General features: G+C 43.4%; 1 protein-coding gene across 1 annotated transcript in view; it reads right to left on the bottom strand.

The window, feature by feature from the left end:
- Positions 1-19538, bottom strand: part of LOC120952270 (segmentation protein Runt-like) — a 55736-nt gene extending 36198 nt beyond the window's left edge. Inside the window, exon 1 of the mRNA XM_049606721.1 lies at positions 19529-19538. The gene's annotated coding sequence lies outside the window, so the exon portion shown is untranslated. The remainder of the gene's footprint in view (positions 1-19528) is intronic.
- Positions 19539-22222: the final 2684 nt, after the last annotated feature.

The raw sequence follows: 22222 nt of genomic DNA, 5'->3' as shown, positions 1-22222 counted from the left end.
CGAGTAAATTCCTTAAAGCAGTAGGGCAATTTGTGAGTGACTTAGTGGTTAATATAGCGATTGACTATATTTATACTTAAACCTAAAATCCAGTGAGAGAATATACTATAAAAAAAAGTTAGCACTGCGGCATTACAACAAGCTATTACAACGTAGACGTATAAATAATTAATCATAGATGGTTTGTTTTTTTACATTCCGAACACCAAAAATTTGTACATTAAACATGATCTATACATTGCGGATTTTAAAGTATATGGTAAAATGTTTTGCTAATATATGCGACATGTTTGATGATACTTCGAAGGCAAATTAGAAAACGTATGTATGGTATAAAAAGGTAATGAAAAATCCATCATCGTAAAATATAGTTACTGAACGATGATTTTAAAACATGATAAAATATATATTAGTTGTAAAGTATGTATGTATGTATATATATATATATATATATATATATATATATATATATATATATATATATATATATATATATATATATATATATATATATATATATATATATATATATATATATATATATATATATATATATATATATATATATATATATATATATATATATATATATATATATATATATATATATATATATATATATATATATATATATATATGAGGTGTCTTAATTCGACAATTATTATTTTAGGTTTTTTGCTTCATTTTGTATTTTGGAATTGAAATAAGTCTTAAAACAAAATCTTGTATTTCCTTATCAATATGGGCCTAGGTAAGCAATAAACGTAGGAAAAATAAAATATTATGACGCCCGAATAATTTAGGCGTATTTCAATGCATATCCGAAGATTTATCTCCCGACAAGGATTTTTACAGGGTTAATATTTAATCTCTCCCCGAAACTGTATTAGCTAATGCCAAGACTGCGGTATGATGCTTGAAAACGTTGAAGTTACGGATATTCCCGGACATACGCCATTCTTGATATACGTGATTATCGTAATTTGACAGTTCTGCGTATTTCAGCTAAGTCAAGGATAATGTATTTAGAAGGTTGATTTTTATCGCTTTTGCTGGGCGACATTGTGGGGGACAACTGTCACTCTCTGCATACAAATTTCATTACACCGCACCAGCCCTCCCCGATTTTTATACCGGAGCCCAAGGTGGATCTAAAAATATCAGGTGGTGGACTCTAGTGCATTTTGACAATTCGTCACTTGACGTAAGGTCCCCAGGATTCAAACTTTGTTTACATTTACTAAATTTGTTCATATAATTTATCTACCACATTTTTTCGATTAAACATTCTTTAAAAATATATTTTGGACTTCGCGAGTTCTCATTTAACATTAAAACATGGATTAAAGTGTGTTATTTTGTGTTATTCCGTGAATTTATTCTATAATTCTTTGTGTTTTCGACATTTTTGATGATAAAAATTAAGAAAACATTATTTTTTCAATTTTTACATTAATTCATCATTATCTACGAGCCGCATAGTCAATTTACGTGAGATAAGAACTCTTACTCACATGATTTTAAATTTCGTGCATAAACAAATCATCAAATCTTTTATTAATATATCTCATTTTTCGATAAAACCAATAGACACACAAAAATGCACATAATAACAAAGAAATCTGTTCTATTTGCTAAGCTTTGCGTGCTGAAACCAATGGTTAACGGTTCTAAAATGACGTAAAGTCCCTCAACTATGGCGACCCCCCAAAGGCACTAATCCACCACCTGATATTTTTAATCCACCTTGAACGGAGCCCCCGGAAGAGAAATGTCAAGTCGAGAAATGTCATTTTGCTCTGAACAACTTCACCTTGTCATTTATAACACCTTGAACTAAGTGTATGGATATTAGCCGTCTTGTGTACGACCAAAAAACTCTACGCAACCATACATTAGGTTACGCTCTACCCGGGTAGGCCATACATTTTTTATGGAAGAATGATGTTTTTCGTGGTTAAAAGCGTATCAAAGCTTTTGAATTGCTTGTTAGATTTGAATGAAAACTGTTTTGTAGGATGATAATAATGTTTTATAATATAGTGTAGTAAAATTATAATTTAAAAATCCTATCAATATTTTTTTGAATCAAAAATGTGCTGTAGCTCCAACACCCCAACCGGCCAAGCTGCAAGTTTTGAGTTGAAATATTTTGGATATTTTTTATTTTTTTCGCATGGTTTGTGCAGTTTTAAATTTTGAAGTCGATACGACTTCTTAATCCAAAGTTATTTTCGAATTAAGATGCAAAACTTACCCGGGTAGGCGGTCGTACACATGACGGTTAAGAGACGAAGTGCTTCAGAGCAAATTGACATTTCACGACTAGACATAACAATACTGGGAGCCAAGGTGGATTAAAATATCAGGTGGTGGATAATATGGGCCCTTGAAGGGTCGCCATACCTAAGGGACTTTACGTCATTTTAAAACCGTTAACCATTGGTTTCCGCACACAAAGCTTAGCTAATAGGACAGATTTCTTTGTTATCACGTGCATTTTTGTTTGTCTATTGATTTTATCGAACAAATAAGATACATTAACAAAAGATTGGATGCTTTTTTATGCACGAAATTTAAAATCATGTGAGTAAGAGTTCTAATCTCACTTGAATAGTCCATGCAGCTCGTAGATAATGAGGAATTCATGTAAAAATGAAAAAAAAAGATTGCCTAATCATCATCAAAAATGTTGAAAACACAAAGAATTATAGAATAAATTCACGAAATAACACAAAAAACACACTTTAATTTATGTTTTAATGTTAAATAAGAACTCGCGAAGTCCAAAATATATTTTTAAAGAATTTTTAATCGAACAAATTTAATAAATGTAAACAAAGTTTGAATCCTGGGGACCTTACGTCAAGTGACGAATTGTCAAAATGCTTTAGAGAGCGGTACTTGTTCCGACGCAATGCGTTGCGATTTTGCCAAAATGTATGGGATTTGACAGACGCATGCGTTAACGACGCACGACGCAGCGTCAAAGTAGAAAAATTTCTATTTCGACGCACGTCGTGTTGCGTCTGTCAAAATGGTTTAACCATATCGGGTGAAAATCGATATTTTTTCACGTTAAATTGTTTCGAGCGCAGTTTTGCGTGTAATTGGACTACTAAATAATTTTACTAACAAAACAAAATAAATGTAGAGAAAGTAATTTCGTAATTGCTGCAAAACAGGTGTGTGCGGGTCAGTACGCAATATGCAATAAAACAGCGAAAACATGCTTTGCACTGTTTTGAGCAGAACTGGAAATGATTTTACAGTTATAATTTAACATTATAATCACATAAGAACCTATAAATAAGAGGCATTATTGCTGTTTGTTGATGTTTATCTTTGTAAAATGTGTTGACATATCCATGCAGAACGCAGCGAACAGATACCAGCGTGCGTCACGCAATGCGTTGCGATACGCTGCGTCGAAACAAGTACCAAGCCCTTAGATTCCTTAACCTGATATTTTTAAATCCACCTTGACTGGGAGCTCTGGTATTAAAATCAAGGAGGAACATAGAGGAGGTGTCTTCTTAGCGTTTGGCATGTTGTCATTTTGAGATTCAGTTTGACCGTTCAAATAGACATAGAGCGACAACGTCCCGCGTTACAAAAAATAGCACAACAAATTGTTCTGTGTAGATCAAAGTAGCTCATTTGACTCAGTCAACCAACTTGTTTTTTATTTGAAAACACACAAAACATAGGTTTAAATGTATTCAAATCTTATTTTTTGCGTTTGGCATTACTCAGGCCTGTAAACAAACTAGATAATTCGATTATTTCGGATGAAGCAAAAATGTCGCGCGAAACGAGTAGCTCTGTTTGCAAAATTGAGCTACTTTTCGTCGCGCGCGACGTTGCGGCTGTATGGCTATGTAAACGGTTAGGCCGCAAATCACGACGCGCGTTTCCGCGGGCGCGTTCAAACGCGTATAACAGTTCCGCAGAGATATCCAGCTGAGCATCTCTGCCTTTCCGCGGTAGCGCGTTCGAATGACATCCCGCTGCGCAAATTCGAGCAGTTTCCAGCGCAGAAAATGCACCAAAATCTGCGCTGGCCAGCGCAGATTTTGGCCCGATCCCCGCGCTGGACTTCAGCGATTCCTGCGCTGGGTCGAGCAAGTTTAGCGCCATCTGCTGGCGAAATGGACGAACTATTTATGGTGGCGGAGCAAAAAAAAACGGTCAAAAAATTTAAAATTATTGGCGCCCATTTTCTCATCCGCTTCTTCTCCCTCCCTCACCCTGCCCTGCCTTACTTGCGATTCTGCCCGTGCCTTCCGCCGCCAGCTGATTGGCTGTTGGCGGTGTATGCGTTGATACTCATATGTGCATTGCGGTTGTGTATTATTATTGGTGGGTGTTAGCATTTATTAATTTGTGTGTGACCTTGAGACGCCGTGGGAGAAGCTGGTTGGGTTGGTTTGGGATTCAAAGTGTTATCGGTGTATTGATGGTTTATTTTATTTCGTGCCGCTGCTGATGAGACCATTCGATGCCCCTGCCAGTTGAGGGTGTAGAAGCCTATTTAAATCAAGCGTATCAGAACGTCTAACACTAATCTAATATTTTTTTAATTTGAACATGTTTGATGCTTCAACGACCTTCTAAGCATCATGTAGCACAGTGTATAGTGGCAATGAAAATTTTTTTTAATGTGCTGAAATCCGTCTCGAGTTTTTGGGTCTCGTCACACACACACACAGCGCATGGAAAGTGACCATTCATTCGATCATGTCGCGATCCCCCACCCCGCCCGGCGCTAGGGATGAGGATGCTACAAGAAAGCTGAACCAACCGTTCTACCGATAAGGTAGCCGTAATCGATCATGCGTGGAGGGGGGGGGGGGGTGGTCTAGTGGGGGGAGGGGGAGTGCGTGCTTGCGCGACTTCGGGGGTGCGTGCTTGCGCGACTTCGGGGGTGCGTGCTCGCGAGCGCGCTTTCGTGGGTGCGTGCTGGCGTGCGCGCTTTCATGCTCGCGGGCGCGCGTACGTGCGTGTGTGTGTGCGTGCGTGCGTGCTGGCGTGCGCGCGTTCATGCATGTGTGTGCACGCGCGCGCGCGTGTGTTTGTGTGTGTGTGTGTGTGTGTGTGTGTGTGTGTGTGTGTGTGTGTGTGTGTGCGAGTTTGCGCGCGCGTGTTTGTGTGTGAGTTTGCGCGCGCGTGTTTGTGTGTTTGTGTGTGTGCGTGCGTTTGGAAACCCCAAAACTATTTGATTCTGATGCGTACATTTTCATCCGCTGCGGCTACAAAGTCTATGCATTTTCGATCTCGCTACCTGAGAGACTACACAACAATTGGCATTGGCATCTTTGCGATCGGCTCTGCTGTTGGGGGGGGGGGGGGGAATTAAAAAAAACACACGATCTAAGCAAACGTGCGTGTGATTTGTTGCACATTTATTTCTAATTCAGCTAGCGGACGCAAGTGGAAACAACATTTTGAATTGAATCCCTACAAAAGAGGATTCTGGATTTGTTTTTTACGGTGCGCGTATGGTGCTGCACCTGTCCGTCCAGAATCTGGTGGCTTGTTGGTTTGGAGTAGTTATCATGACGCCGATTGACCGGCAATGCCTTGGAATGGGTTCGGATCGGTAGGTTCATGTTTTGGTCGAGTGTATTCCGTGCATTTGTCGCGTGACAGCGGTAGCCCGGCAGCAACAAAGTCAAGACAAACTCTTACCCGTGTGTGAACTGCTATGTTAAGTTCTTTTTATTATTATTATTATTATTATTATTATTATTATTATTGGCGTAATAGCCAACGCGATCATGCCGGCCTTTTCAGGACTTGAGTACCACGTAGTCGGAGCCGGTGACTAACCCCTTGCTACGGCCAACGGTACATACGCGATTAGAACCCACGACGGGCATGCAGATGTGCGGAATGATGGCGGTGCCACGGGCCCGCTCCTATCCAGTGTGCAACTTGCATACTGCCACACTGTCTCCTGCCCGGTGCATACGCAGCAGGCAGGGGGAAGGATGCACCTCCACGATAAAAAAACACCGTCATGAACCAGCGGTGGATCTAATGGTAGGCGGACTAGGCGGTCACCGAAGATCTCTAGTCTGTGATATGCCGTATGTCTACAAGTATTAGCTACAAAGGCCCCCGGAAAGATGATCGGGTGGTCCCATGGCCACCCCCCTTCCCGCCGGCAAATTAAGTATACCGTTCAATCTTCCAACAGCTGTATGCCAGTACCCCCTGCTCCCGGTCATCAGTTACCATTGACAGGGGCCTCAATTCGTCTTTCCGCCTTTCATGAACACCTTCCTTTCTTTGACCGATGGATCATAACATTCCGGAAAAACACATTTGGCGACAGTTGTGCACACACACGCACGCTCACCTTTGCGCAGACGCCACAGCATATCTGTGTAATCTACAACATACGAAAGCAAAAGCTTAGTGTAACAAAGTTATGTTTAATGCTTAACACGTTCAGATCGATGGCAGGCCCCAGGAACTGCCAGTGAACTTTACGGCCTGCGTTCTAGATGCTGGTGGAAAGGAAAGTTGATGAAAATCAGCGCCGGGCTGAATGTATTAATGCGAATCAGGGTTCTGCGCGTTGCACAGCAAACCCTCCAGCGTGAGCTAGCGATTCATTAGTCATTTTTACATTGCAGCAATTGAACTTATTGCGCTTTTTTCGTTTGATTTGTGAAAATACAACTTCATCGCCGCAATGTTTGTTAACGGCATTTTTGGCGCCACAACAGCTCGCGAGCATTGACCACACGCGCGAAAGAGATAGCGCTATGGAGGGAAAAAGCACGGACGATGGCTGACAGCGATTGGCCGTCTGACGCACCAACACATCCAAACCTTCGGCAGCGCGCTCAGGCGAGGGGAATGAGGCGGAGCCAGGGACGGGCAGCTCGACGAGCTGCTCGACAAATTTGCCGTTGGAGAGAAAAGGAAGGCATGATAAAATTCTCAGAACGCCATAACGCCATCCGTCGCTTTGCACAGCGGGATTTCATTTCTATGGCTGGATTGTTATACGCGTTTTCGCGGGCGCGGAAACGCGCGTCGTGTATTTGCGGCCTTAGATATTGTTACGACGGCGAACGGATCTGTGGGCCACGCGAAGGATGCGGCCTTGTAAATCAAACCCGCTCGGGTAACAGCGATCTTCTCAACCGTTCAACACCAATAATAAACCTTCCCGCTAGTTGCTCTCTCAAGTAATTTGAGGAGCCTATGCCGCAGAAGGGGGTGAAGAGGGATGAGAGATTTCTTTCTTGATCCGAATATGCAAAATTAAAAAAGACGAGGTTTCTTAGAGTTGCAAAATCCTAATGATTTGTTTATTAAAAGTTCGGTCCCTTTTATACCCCCGGAAGCCCATACAATTTTTAGGGTGTTAGTTTATCCTTTCCGAGGATAATAGTACATAAGTGTACGTACGCGTGAGTGCCGCATGTTAGTGTATGTGACGCATTTTTATTCCGCTTTTACACGTAGCGTTCCCGGTTTCTAGATTAAGGTGATCGCGCACCACGCGAATTTACAATTTGACACGTCCGTTACGAATTTAATAATCGCGAACGTAACAGATATGTTGGTGCGCTCGACCAAGGTGGATTAAAAATATTAAATTGTGGCATCTAGAGCATTTTGACAATTCGTCGCTTGACTAACCGTAGCAATACCGTATCCAAGGTGGATCCCAAGTGCCACAAATCCACTAAACGACCACTAAACGGCTTCTAAACGACTCAAGTTCTCTACCTAAACGGAATATAGAAAGACTTCGTTTAGCAGACGGCAAACGACTCATGCATTCTAAAAATAGCGAAAAAGCTGGTGGCGCTCTCTGTTGGTGGGATACCCCAACCAGTTGAGCTTCATCGCTTGGAGGAGAGTTTTCTCATTTCTTCTGTACTGTTGTATGGTTTCGCATTGAAATTATGCATCGCTAGAACTAGAACGGCTATACGCTTGTTTAAATACTAAACTCCAACAGAAACCACCAGTACTGAAGCAAGTGAGATTCGAATAATGGTCGTTGGTGTTGATACCCACGTATCTGACCACACGACCATTCATATATATTTTTGCTCAGAAAGTTAGAAGGCTATATAGGTCATGATAAGATGAAACTTGTCGAAACACATTGCAAGAAAAGGATAGCAATATAATGATGAGTTGTAATACGCCATCTATTGATCAAACCAATGAAGCTGTGGAGCTTTCATTTTTTTTCTATGGATATTCAATTTTCCAGTCTTTTAAGCTTAATCTGTGGCGCTTGGGTTGGCTTTCCCCTGATAAAAAAGTTACCTTCCACGGATATAACATTCTACGCCAAGATCGAAACACTATAGATAGGGTTAGGCGTGGTGGGGGAGTACTCTTAGGAGTACGAAAAAACATACAATTCTTTCGAATACCCCTCCCCTCACTACTAATTATTGAATGTGTCGCAATCCAGGCAAAGAGAGGCGATCTTGATTTATCCTTTGCATCAGTATATATCCCACCGGAAGCCGAGATTGAACTTGAGAAGATCAAAAAGGATCTTGAAATAATAGCATTTGCAATGAAAACACCTTTTCTCATCCTGGGAGATTTCAATTCTCATGGATACGACTGGGGATGCACACGAGACGACTCATGTGCTCCAGTCATTAGGGACTTTTGCGACAACCATAGATTGATAATAATAAACTCCGGTGATGCTACTAGAGTGGCAGGGCCTTCGGCGCGTGACAGTGCAATAGACCTGTCTCTATGCTCAGTGTCGCTTGCTCTGGATACTTTGTGGAAGGTTATCCAGGACCTTAATGGCAGCGATCACTTACCGATTGAAATTAAAATCACTACTGGAAGGCGCCCAATCAATAGCATACCTGTCAACTGCGACATGACAAGGAATATTGATTGGACGAGATACAACGCACTTATGTCAGTGAGGCTGCCATCTGTGACATCCATTTTCGACCCTCTAGTGGAATACAAAAATCTCGTAGACTGTGTAAACGAGTGCGCTCTTGCAGCCCAAACAAGAGAGCCCCGCCAAATAAAGACGCATACCAAGCCTCCCACTCCTTGGTGGGACAGAGACTGCCAAACTGCATAGGTAGCGAAGCGAAAGGCATTTGGGCAATATAAACTCCATGACTCCATTGCCTTATACGAAAAGTATAAGGCACTGGATAGAACATGGGTGGGCAAAAACTGGATAGAACATGTGTGGGTTTTTGTCTGAAGAAACGTAGCTTTTCATGGTTTCATATTGCGTTGAAAGCATTCTGATTATATGTGTTATCATGTGAAACAGCGTGCGTTCACACTTGGATAAAAGCTAAAGTTTGTATCGACAGCAGCGCTTGCTCCTCGGACGAGAACGCAGGTGTTCTGTTTCATGAATGTGATTGCGACAGCGGTGCGAAATGGAAACGCGCACAATAGCAATGAACTCGGCATTCCCTTACAGGTGTTTCGCCAGTGCACGCCATTGAAAGGCCTGCGTGCATCTCTGCGTTGAACGTTGTGTGCGCATGGGAAACTTTGTGTGTGCATTGAGCAAGCGCGCAGGTGTTCTTTTCTATGGGCGTTTTGTTTCATGAGCGCGGCAGTATTCTGTTCTGGTTTTGAATGGGTAGATGCTTACTCGCTTACTCATTGAAAGTTTTTATCAATACGCATGTTTTCGCTGCTAAACAACGATGTTATTCATCGCGTATAAAAGCAGAACGCAGGCAGTGCACGGCATCAGTCGTGTCCAAGTTTGTAACCAGTGTGTTCTTGACGGTCTAAGCAAGCAATATTTACTACCATGGGTCGAGGTAAACATTGTACCGATTATCAGCGCCATATCATTAAGCGAATGGCGGCTGCTGGCATTAAGCGCAGAACGATCGAGTTCGTGATGGAACGATCGCGCACTTTTGTGGCGAACGCGCTTCGGACAACCGAAACGCGCAAGTCACCCGGACGTCCTCGGAAGACCACGGCGGAGGAAGACCGTAAGATTGTTAACATATCGAAGAAACATCCGTTTAGCTCGGCACCAGAGATCCGAGGCAGACTGAAATTGGCGGTGACGCCGAGAACAGTTCAGCGAAGATTGGTCAGTGCCGGGCTACTCGCGCGAGTGCCAGTCAAAGTGCCCAATTTAACACCTGCGCATAAAAACGCACGGGTGTTATTTGCAATTGAGCACATGTTCTTCGATGAAGAGGATTGGCGCAGGGTTTTGTGGTCAGACGAGTCAAAATTCAATCGACAGGGGTCGGACGGACGCAGGTTGGTTCGGCGCCCTGTTAATTGTGCTCTTGATCCGAAGTACTGCTTCAAAACTTTTAAGCATGGCGGTGGTAGTCTCATGGTGTGGGGATGCTTCTCCTACTATGGGATGGGTCCGTTGGTTCGAATCCACGGTAATTTAAATCGGTTTGGGTATCGAGATATTCTTGATACTCATTTGCTATCACACGCTAGGAAAAACCTTCCTCGGTCTTGGATGTTTATGCAAGACAACGATTCTAAGCATACTTCCGGGACTGTCCAAACTTGGCTTGCTGACAACAATGTCAAAACAATGAAGTGGCCAGCCCTTAGCCCGGATCTCAATCCCATCAATCCCAGAACCTCTGGGCAATTTTCAAGAAGAGGCTGGGTAAAAACATACCGGAAGATCTGGATCATCTCTTCGATCACATGCAAGAGGTGTTGAGCAAAATTCCACCTGAAACGATCCAGAATCTGGTGATGTCGATGCGTCAACGCATGATTAATGTCATCGTGGGCGACGGCAATAAGATCAAAAACTGAGCTTATTGCATTTTTGAATAGGGATCACTGCTCGCGAGGGCGGTGGTCCTGCAAATTACAACAAAAACCTAACCCAAAACACAAAAAAACTACTGACAAATCTATCCGAAACGACCTACTTGTGAAACAAACACACACATCAATACACATTCAAACATACATACACACACACACACACATGCACACACACACACACACACACACACACACACACACACACACACACACACAAACACAAACACATACAAACCACACATAAACTTCACCCAACGGGTGCATGGTGCGTTAAAAAACAAATGCCCTATCTTTCTGTCCGATACTGTATGTGTGTGTGTGTGTGTGTGTGTGTGTGTGTGTGTGTATGTGTATGTGTGTGTGTGTGTGTGTGTGTGTGTGTGTGTGTGTGTGTGTGTGTGTGTGTGTGTGTGTGTGTGTGTGTGTGTGTGTGTGTGTGTGTGTGTGTGTGTGTGTGTGTGTGTGTGTGTGTGTGTGTGTGTGTGTGTGTGTGTGTGTGTGTGTGTGTGTGTGTGTGTGTGTGTGTGTGTGTGTGTGTGTGTGTGTGTGTGTGTGTGTGTGTGTGTGTGTGTGTGTGTGTGTGTGTGTGTGTGTGTGTGTGTGTGTGTGTGTGTGTGTATGTGTGTGTGTGTGTGTGTGAGTGAGTTTGCGCGTGCGTGTTTGTGTGTGAGTTTGCGCGCGCGTGTTTGTGTGTTTGTGTGTGTACGTGCGTTTCTAAACCCATTGGCATCTTTTCGATCGGCTCTGTGTTAAAAAGAAACACGATCGAAGCAAACGTGCGTGTGATATGTAGCACATTTCTTTCCACTTAAGCTAGCAGACGTATGAATCCATACAAAAGAGGTATCTGGATTTGTTTATTACGGTGCGCGTATGGTGCTGCACCTGTCCGTCCAGAATCTGGTGGCTTGTTGGTTTGGAGTAGTTATCATGACGCCGATTGACCGGCAATGCCTTGGAATGGGTTCGGATCGGTAGGTTCATGTTTTGCTCGAGTGCATTCCGTGCATTTGTCGCGTCACAGCGGTAGACCCGGCAGCAACAAAGTCAAGACAAACTCTTACCCGGATGTGGACTGCTACGCTAAGTTCTTTTTTTTATTATTATTATTATTATTATTATTATTATTATTATTATTATTATTATTATTATTGGCGTACTAGCCAACGCGGTCATGCCGGCCTTTTCAGGACTTGAGTACCACGTAGCCGGATAGTCACCTCTTGCTACGGCGGACGGTTCATACGCGATTAGAACCCACGACGGGCATGCAGATGTCCGGAATGATGGCGGTGCCGCGGGCCCGCTCCTATCCAGTGTGCAACTTGCATACTGCCACACTGTCTCCTGCTCGATGCATACGCTGCAGGCAGGGGGAAGGATGCACCTCCACGATAAAAAAACACCGTCATGAACCAGCGGTGGATCTAATGGTAGGCGGACTAGGCGGTCACCGAAGATCTCTAGTCTGTGATATGCCGTATGTCTACAAGTATTAGCTACAAAGGCCCCCGGAAAGATGATCGGGTGGTCCCATGGCCACCCCCCTCCCCCCCCCCCCCCATCCGCCGGCAATTTAAGTATACCGTTCAATCTTCCAACAGCTGTGTGCCAGTACCCCCTGCTCCCGGTCATCAGTTACCATTGACAGGGGCCTCAATTCGTCTTTCCGCTTTTCATGAACACCTTCGTTTCTTTGACCGATGGATCATAACATTCCGGAAGAAAACACATTTGGCGACAGTTGTGCACACACACGCACGCTCATACCTTTGCGCAGACGGCACAGCATATCTGTGTAATCTAGAACATACGAAAGCAAAAGCTTTGTGTAACAAAGTTATGCTTAATACTTAACACGTTCAGATCGATGGCAGGCCCCAGGAACTGCCAGTGAACTTTCCGGCCTGCGTTCTAGATGCTGGTGGAAAGGAAAGTTGATGAAAATCAGCGCCGGGCTGAATGTATTAATGCGAATCAGGGTTCTGCGCGTTGCACAGCAAACCCTCCAGCGTGAGCTAGCGATTCATTAGTCATTTTTACATTGCAGCAATTGAACTTATTGCTCTTTTTTCGTTTGATTTGTGAAAATACAACTTCATCGCCGCAATGTTTGTTAACGGCATTTTTGGCGCCACAACAGCTCGCGAGCATTGACCACACGCGAGAAAGAGATAGCGCTATGGAGGGAAAAAGCACGGACGATGGCTGACAGCGATTGGCCGTCTGACGCACCAACACATCCAAACCTTCGGCAGCGCGCTCAGGCGAGGGGAATGAGGCGGAGCCAGGGACGGGCAGCTCGACGAGCTGCTCGACAAATTTGCCGTTGGAGAGAAAAGGAAGGCATGATAAAATTCTCAGAACGCCATAACGCCATCCGTCGCTTTGCACAGCGGGATTTCATTTCTATGGCTGGATTGTTATACGCGTTTTCGCGGGCGCGGAAACGCGCGTCGTGTATTTGCGGCCTTAGATATTGTTACGACGGCGAACGGATCTGTGGGCCACGCGAAGGATGCGGCCTTGTAAATCAAACCCGCTCGGGTAACAGCGATCTTCTCAACCGTTCAACACCAATAATAAACCTTCCCGCTAGTTGCTCTCTCAAGTAATTTGAGGAGCCTATGCCGCAGAAGGGGGTGAAGAGGGATGAGAGATTTCTTTCTTGATCCGAATATGCAAAATTAAAAAAGACGAGGTTTCTTAGAGTTGCAAAATCCTAATGATTTGTTTATTAAAAGTTCGGTCCCTTTTATACCCCCGGAAGCCCATACAATTTTTAGGGTGTTAGTTTATCCTTTCCGAGGATAATAGTACATAAGTGTACGTACGCGTGAGTGCCGCATGTTAGTGTATGTGACGCATTTTTATTCCGCTTTTACACGTAGCGTTCCCGGTTTCTAGATTAAGGTGATCGCGCACCACGCGAATTTACAATTTGACACGTCCGTTACGAATTTAATAATCGCGAACGTAACAGATATGTTGGTGCGCTCGACCAAGGTGGATTAAAAATATTAAATTGTGGCATCTAGAGCATTTTGACAATTCGTCGCTTGACTAACCGTAGCAATACCGTATCCAAGGTGGATCCCAAGTGCCACAAATCCACTAAACGACCACTAAACGGCTTCTAAACGACTCAAGTTCTCTACCTAAACGGAATATAGAAAGACTTCGTTTAGCAGACGGCAAACGACTCATGCATTCTAAAAATAGCGAAAAAGCTGGTGGCGCTCTCTGTTGGTGGGATACCCCAACCAGTTGAGCTTCATCGCTTGGAGGAGAGTTTTCTCATTTCTTCTGTACTGTTGTATGGTTTCGCATTGAAATTATGCATCGCTAGAACTAGAACGGCGATACGCTTGTTTAAATACTAAACTCCAACAGAAACCACCAGTACTGAAGCAAGTGAGATTCGAATAATGGTCGTTGGTGTTGATACCCACGTATCTGACCACACGACCATTCATATATATTTTTGCTCAGAAAGTTAGAAGGCTATATAGGTCATGATAAGATGAAACTTGTCGAAACACATTGCAAGAAAAGGATAGCAATATAATGATGAGTTGTAATACGCCATCTATTGATCAAACCAATGAAGCTGTGGAGCTTTCATTTTTTTTCTATGGATATTCAATTTTCCAGTCTTTTAAGCTTAATCTGTGGCGCTTGGGTTGGCTTTCCCCTGATAAAAAAGTTACCTTCCACGGATATAACATTCTACGCCAAGATCGAAACACTATAGATAGGGTTAGGCGTGGTGGGGGAGTACTCTTAGGAGTACGAAAAAACATACAATTCTTTCGAATACCCCTCCCCTCACTACTAATTATTGAATGTGTCGCAATCCAGGCAAAGAGAGGCGATCTTGATTTATCCTTTGCATCAGTATATATCCCACCGGAAGCCGAGATTGAACTTGAGAAGATCAAAAAGGATCTTGAAATAATAGCATTTGCAATGAAAACACCTTTTCTCATCCTGGGAGATTTCAATTCTCATGGATACGACTGGGGATGCACACGAGACGACTCATGTGCTCCAGTCATTAGGGACTTTTGCGACAACCATAGATTGATAATAATAAACTCCGGCGATGCTACTAGAGTGGCAGGGCCTTCGGCGCGTGACAGTGCAATAGACCTGTCTCTATGCTCAGTGTCGCTTGCTCTGGATACTTTGTGGAAGGTTATCCAGGACCTTAATGGCAGCGATCACTTACCGATTGAAATTAAAATCACTACTGGAAGGCGCCCAATCAATAGCATACCTGTCAACTGCGACATGACAAGGAATATTGATTGGACGAGATACAACGCACTTATGTCAGTGAGGCTGCCATCTGTGACATCCATTTTCGACCCTCTAGTGGAATACAAAAATCTCGTAGACTGTGTAAACGAGTGCGCTCTTGCAGCCCAAACAAGAGAGCCCCGCCAAATAAAGACGCATACCAAGCCTCCCACTCCTTGGTGGGACAGAGACTGCCAAACTGCATAGGTAGCGAAGCGAAAGGCATTTGGGCAATATAAACTCCATGACTCCATTGCCTTATACGAAAAGTATAAGGCACTGGATAGAACATGGGTGGGCAAAAACTGGATAGAACATGTGTGGGTTTTTGTCTGAAGAAACGTAGCTTTTCATGGTTTCATATTGCGTTGAAAGCATTCTGATTATATGTGTTATCATGTGAAACAGCGTGCGTTCACACTTGGATAAAAGCTAAAGTTTGTATCGACAGCAGCGCTTGCTCCTCGGACGAGAACGCAGGTGTTCTGTTTCATGAATGTGATTGCGACAGCGGTGCGAAATGGAAACGCGCACAATAGCAATGAACTCGGCATTCCCTTACAGGTGTTTCGCCAGTGCACGCCATTGAAAGGCCTGCGTGCATCTCTGCGTTGAACGTTGTGTGCGCATGGGAAACTTTGTGTGTGCATTGAGCAAGCGCGCAGGTGTTCTTTTCTATGGGCGTTTTGTTTCATGAGCGCGGCAGTATTCTGTTCTGGTTTTGAATGGGTAGATGCTTACTCGCTTACTCATTGAAAGTTTTTATCAATACGCATGTTTTCGCTGCTAAACAACGATGTTATTCATCGCGTATAAAAGCAGAACGCAGGCAGTGCACGGCATCAGTCGTGTCCAAGTTTGTAACCAGTGTGTTCTTGACGGTCTAAGCAAGCAATATTTACTACCATGGGTCGAGGTAAACATTGTACCGATTATCAGCGCCATAGAATAAAGCGAATGGCGGCTGCTGGCATTAAGCGCAGAACGATCGAGTTCGTGATGGAACGTAGTGATGGGTAAATTCAACAAAAATCCGGAATCGCTTCCGAATGACTCCGCCAAAATTGGAAGCGGTTCCGGAAGGTAGGTGCAAAACTCCGACCTCGGAGCCGTCTGGAGCCGTTCGGAGCCGTTCGGAGCCGTCCGGAGCCGCTAGTCGGCAGCCGGAGCCGTCCGGAGCCGTCCGGAGCCGCTAGTCGGCAGCCGGAGCCATCCGGAGCCGTCGGAGCCGTCCGGAGCCGGCGGAGCCGTCGGAGCCGTCGGAGCCGTTGGAGCCGTTGGAGCCGTTGGAGCCGTCGGAGCCGTTGGAGCCGTTGGAGCCGTCGGAGCCCTCCGGAGCCGTCCGGAGCCGCTAGTCGGCAGCCGGAGCCGTCCGGAACCGGCGGAGCCGTCGGAGCCGTTGGAACCGTTGGAGTCGTTGGAACCGTTGGAGCCGTCGGAGTAGTTGTAATAGTCGGAAGCATTCTGAAGCGCATTAATTTCCCGATATTAGTGATAATTTTATTGTAAAAAACAGCTAACGAGTAAAAAAAGAGTCTTCTTCATTTATTGATATGAAGTTCAAGTTCAAGGAGCAATCGAACTATGACGGGAGGTGGGTTTGATAAAATACGAAACAACGAGGCAGACGAGTGTAATTATGGCAGTTTTGCACGGTTGTTTACATCGACTAACGTGTATGGTTTAGGCCGCACTTGTTTTTTACCGAATAACATGATGGCACATGGACAAGACAAAGAATATAACTATCAACCATCCGTCCATCTTTTATGAAAATAAAGATCAATAATAGTTTTATTCATAGTTTTTCCCTATTTATACGGAGCAACCAATTGTTTTTGACTTTATTGTTTAAAAAAATACTTGTAAAATACTGTAATAAAAAAAACTTCAGAGCAATAAATGAAGAAGACTATTTTTTTACTCGTAAGCTGTTTTTTAAAATGAAATCATCGCTGATATCGGGAAATTAAGGCTCGAACTGGCTCCGTCGGCTTCGACGGCCCCGACGGCCCCAACGTCTCCAACTTGTTCCGTTGGCTCCAACGACTACAACGGTTCCGACCGGCTCCGGACGGCTCCGTCGGCTCCGTCGGCTCCGGGCGGCTCCAACCGGCTCCGTCGGCTCCAACTGCTTCGACGGCTCCGACCGGCTCCAGCTGCCGACTAGCGGCTCCGACGGCTCCAACGGCTCCGACGGCTTCGGACGGCTCCGATGGCTCCAACGATTCCGGACAGCTCCAACGGCTCCAACGGCTCCAACGGCCCCGATGGCTCCGGACGGCTCCGACGGCTCCGGACGGCTCCAGCTGCCGACTAGCGGCTCCGGACGGCTCCGACGGCTCCGGCCACATCAGTTAGGACGGCTCCGACGGCTCCGGACGACTCCGGACGGCTCCGGACAGCTCCGGACGGCTCCGGACGGCTCCGACGGCTCCGGGCGGAATCGACGATTTGAATTTTTCGAAATCGGAGCCGGAGTAGCAATGCTCGGAAGCGATTCCGAGCCGTGGGTGCGATTCCGGTTACCCATCACTAATGGAACGATCGCGCACTTTTGTGGCAAACGCGCTTCGGACAACCGAAACGCGCAAGTCACCCGGACGTCCTCGGAAGACCACGGCGGAGGATGACCGTAAGATTGTAAACATATCGAAGAAACATCCGTTTAGCTCGGCACCAGAGATCCGAGGCAGACTGAAATTGGCGGTGACGCCGAGAACAGTTCAGCGAAGATTGGTCAGTTCCGGGCTACTCGCGCGAGTGCCACTCAAAGTGCCCAATTTAACACCTGCGCATTAAAACGCACGGGTGTTATTTGCAATTGAGCACATGTTCTTCGATGAAGAGGATTGGCGCAGGGTGTTCAATAGCTCAAATAAACGATATTGCTGAGACGGCTTGTGGGCTTAGACTAAACTTTATTTTACAATTATTCCTATATTATCCTATTTCATCCTAATCCTATCACTAACACTAGTATATACATGCTTAGGCTACGCTCTAGGCGTGAACATCCCGACCACCATAAAATTCTAATTTTATCGCACCCATTAATTCAATACAATTCAATCATAACATTCTAATTAGCCTCTCTTATTTCACTACCTTCTTCTATGCTCTTAGCATTAAATGGCAAAATACAAATTTTAGCAACAGGTCGTTTTACCCTTTCTGCTTGTGCCGTTTTGATAGTTACCACTCTTACTACCCCGTCTTCTGCTGGATGTACTTCTGTAATTCTTCCTAACGGCCATTTGCCAGGGGGCACATTATCCTCCCTTATAAGCACCATCATTCCAGGACTAATCTTGACAGCTGGCCCGTGCCATTTTGTTCTAGCCTGTAACTGCTGAAGGTAATCTTTTGAAACGACTAACTAATTTCTTTTTAAAAATAAATAAATTATTTTTATTTAATATTACGCCAAACCAACTAAAACTTTATTGCACGAGCCAAAACCACCACCAAACCACCTGATAACCGTTACCAAAGTGCCGCGTCTTTTTTTCGCCATCGCGCCGCAAAACCGCTCGATCATCGTACCGCTTCGTTCGATCGCTCGCTCTCTCGGTTTTCGTTTCGCTCGTTCTCCTCTCGCAACTATCCGCAATATTTATTCTCACGGCCGCCCCTTTAGCCGCAGCTACACGTAGCCTTATCGAAAACCTTATCGAAAACGGATCGTAGCGGGCAAGGTCGCTACATGTCATTACACTTTTTTTTTTCGAAAGCAAGAAAATTTGCATATGTGCCTTCTATTTCAAGCCTGCTGCCTGCATATTATCAATTCGTTCCATTATCCTACCACTTCCGTCGCATAAACGTGTACCGTGCACCAGCAATCGCTTTGTCTCTCATTAAGGATCTCTTGCTTCTTGGCTTATTAGCATCTCTCGCAACCTAAGTATACGGATCGAACAACCTGCTTCGCTGTGCTTATTGTTTCGTCTTATTGTTTTAGGTGCTGTCTAATAATTTGCCGTGTGCTCGTTCAATCCTCTGCTAAGAGCAACCTCTGGGGGAGCATTTGATCAACTCTGTTCTATCAAATTCATCCGCTCAACCGCACCAGATCAACCTTTTAATTGCACATCGAATATTATGCCGCTATGCCATCAATTCGCTTGCTTGCTTTTCGCTTCCATCCGTGCGTGTAGCGTTCTACCCGTGCGTGTAAAGTGTATATGTGTGTGTACAGTGGTGACGTGTGATGTGTGCCTCAAAGTGTTAGCCTGCTTAACGTTTTTTTTTTTTTTTTCGAAATCCTTATTCACTAATTTTACAAATTTTTTCTTATGGATATGCATAAAAATTAATATAATATGCTTATAAATCGATAACATCCTAATTTTAAACCCGTTCAGCTAAATTTGCGTTATTATAAAAATGTTGATGCATATCCATTTACATTATTTTTCTTACCCTAATTTTTACTTTTGCTTAAAGTAGCCCTCGCTATGCCCTATTCTCAATCTGCTCCGTTTTCCCTAATCTGCCTAATCTAAACTTAACCCTAGTGCAGGGCATTTCCTCCTTTAGCACGTGCCTTATCCCGGGCAGACTCGGTTTTTTTTTTCTCTATTCTATTTTTTATTTATTTATTTTTTATTTTTTTATTCGTTAAACCTTTTCAACCTGTTGTTGTGGACCTTCTCTAGCCTTTTCCCATTTCTTATTACACATGTCTGATCGCTTGGTATTTCCACCACCTCATACGGTCCTCTCCAAATACCTTGCAACTTTTGCCCTACACCCGTTTGATTGTTCCGGACCACCACCATTTCCCCCCACATGGGTTGCCACTCATTAGCGTTCTGGTCGTACTTTTCTTTTCTTTTGTGTTTCGATTGTATAAGATTTTCCCTAGCAATCAAGTGCATCTCTTTTAGTTTTGTTTGCATTTCTTCACAAAAATCGGAGTACAATCTTTTCCTCTCGTTTTGATTATAAATTGATGTGGGCAATCTAGCTTTCCTCCCGAAAACCAACTCATATGGAGTGTACCCTGTCGAAGTGTTTATACACGTATTGTATTCCATAGCGAAATATGGTAATACTTTATCCCAAGTTTTATAATTTTTCCCGACAAATTGTCTTAAATATATTTTTAATTCCCTATTGGCTCTTTCAACTATATTTCCTTGAGGGTGGTATGCAGAAGTATTGATTTTTTTAATTTTTAGTAGTTTACATACATCTTTCATGACCTGGCTCATAAAATTTGTGCCCTGGTCTGTTACTAATTCTATAGGAACCCCTACAAGGCAAATAACCTCCTCTACAAAGGCTTTGGCTACTGTTGTTGCCTCTTGATTTCCCATGGGTGTTACAATAAGATATCTGGAGAGATCATCTTGGATAACCAATCCATATTTGTTTCCTTTCTCCGATTCTGGTAAAATCACAATATCCATGTATACTTTTTCAAAAGGATATTTTGAGGTGGTTGTGATTTGCATAGGAATTTTGTTGCATCTTCCTATCTTATTGAGCTGGCACGATTTACAACTTCTTACGTACCCTTCGATATCCTTGTCCATCCCCTTCCAAAAGAATAAGTCCTTAATCCTTCTTTTCATTCTTCTGGTTCCTAAGTGGCCTCCTAATGGAGCATCGTGAAACTCCTGAAGAACGGTGTTAATTTCAGATCTTTCTATTTCCACTTTATCAGCACCTGGTGTGTAATTTTGAAATTTTAATTTTGCTTTTTCTTTTAAATTGTTCAATTTGTCCCTCCTCTGTTTTTCTTGTTCGCTTGTTTCCCTTTCTAAATCCATTTTCATTAAATCTTCCCAGTGATTTGCCTGTTTAGTATCCATCATAGTTTGCCCACCGATACTTTCCTCTACTTCGTTATTTGAAATAAGGTTTTTCTTGATTTGTTGGCGTGTGATGACTGCTACCGTTTTAATTTGTCCATCTTCTTGTATTTCCCTCAGTTTAATTTGAGGAAGCCTTGATAAAAAATCGGCAACCACATTCTCCTTCCCTTTTCTATACCTTATTTCACATTCTAATCCCTGGAGCCTTAATCGCAATCGTGATAAAATTGGAGAATTTTCTTTGAGTCTCCATATTGACACTAGTGGTCTATGATCAGTGTATATGATAAACTTCTGTCCATAGACATAATGTTTAAAGTGCTCTACGGCCCACACGATCGCCAAGAGCTCCTTCTCGATTGGGTGGTATCGTTTCTCTGCTCCCACAAGAGTTTTGCTAGCATAAGAAATTGGCCTTTCAATGGTTTTCTCATTTGAAAGGACTGCTCCGAGAGCGTAATCACTAGCATCAGTGGTGATTACAAAAACATCATTATATTTAGGACGTAATAATAAAGGCTCAGAAGTAAGAAGTTGTTTTAATTTTTCAAATGCTTGCTGACAGCCTTCATTCCACACAAAATTTGTATTTTTCTTTAATAATTCATGCAATGGTTTGCGAATATTGGACACGTTTGGAAGAAATTTCCCATAAAAATTAATGGTTCCCAAAAACGAACGTAGCTCCTTGAGAGTTTTTGGTATTGGCATATTTAAGATAGATTTAACATTAGCTAATGTAGGTTTAATCCCTTCCTCATTTATAGTGTGGCCCAAATAGTTTATTTGTTTATGAAGAATTTTACATTTTGATGGTTCAATCTTGAGGTTGTGCTGTTTTAATCCGTTTAGAACTTTCTCCAAATTGAGATTATGTTCCTCTTCTGATTCCCCAAACACTACAATATCGTCCAAGTACACGAATGCCTTAACGGGTTGTATAGCGTAAAGAACAGTGTTCATAAGTTTCTGAAAAGTTGAAGGACTATTTTTCAAACCCATTGGCATTCTTAAAAACTCATAATGTCCTTTGGACGTTGAAAATGCTGTTTTCGCAGCGTCTTTACGTGCTATCGGTATTTGGAAAAACCCAGATTTTAGATCAATTGTGGAAAAATATTTACTTTGGCCAATGTTATCCATTATATCATCTATCCGAGGAATTGGATAAATGAAAGGCTTTGTAATTAAATTAAGAGCTCGAAAATCAACAACAATCCGGTATTTTCGTTCCCCATCAACATCAGATTTTTTCGGTATGCACATCACGGGAGCATTCC

The sequence above is a fragment of the Anopheles coluzzii genome, chromosome X (assembly GCF_943734685.1).
Source record: "Anopheles coluzzii chromosome X, AcolN3, whole genome shotgun sequence".
NCBI classification, from domain to species: domain Eukaryota; kingdom Metazoa; phylum Arthropoda; class Insecta; order Diptera; family Culicidae; genus Anopheles; species Anopheles coluzzii.
Note: the sequence above shows the minus strand (reverse complement) of the source record. Positions and strands in the feature narration are given on the sequence as shown.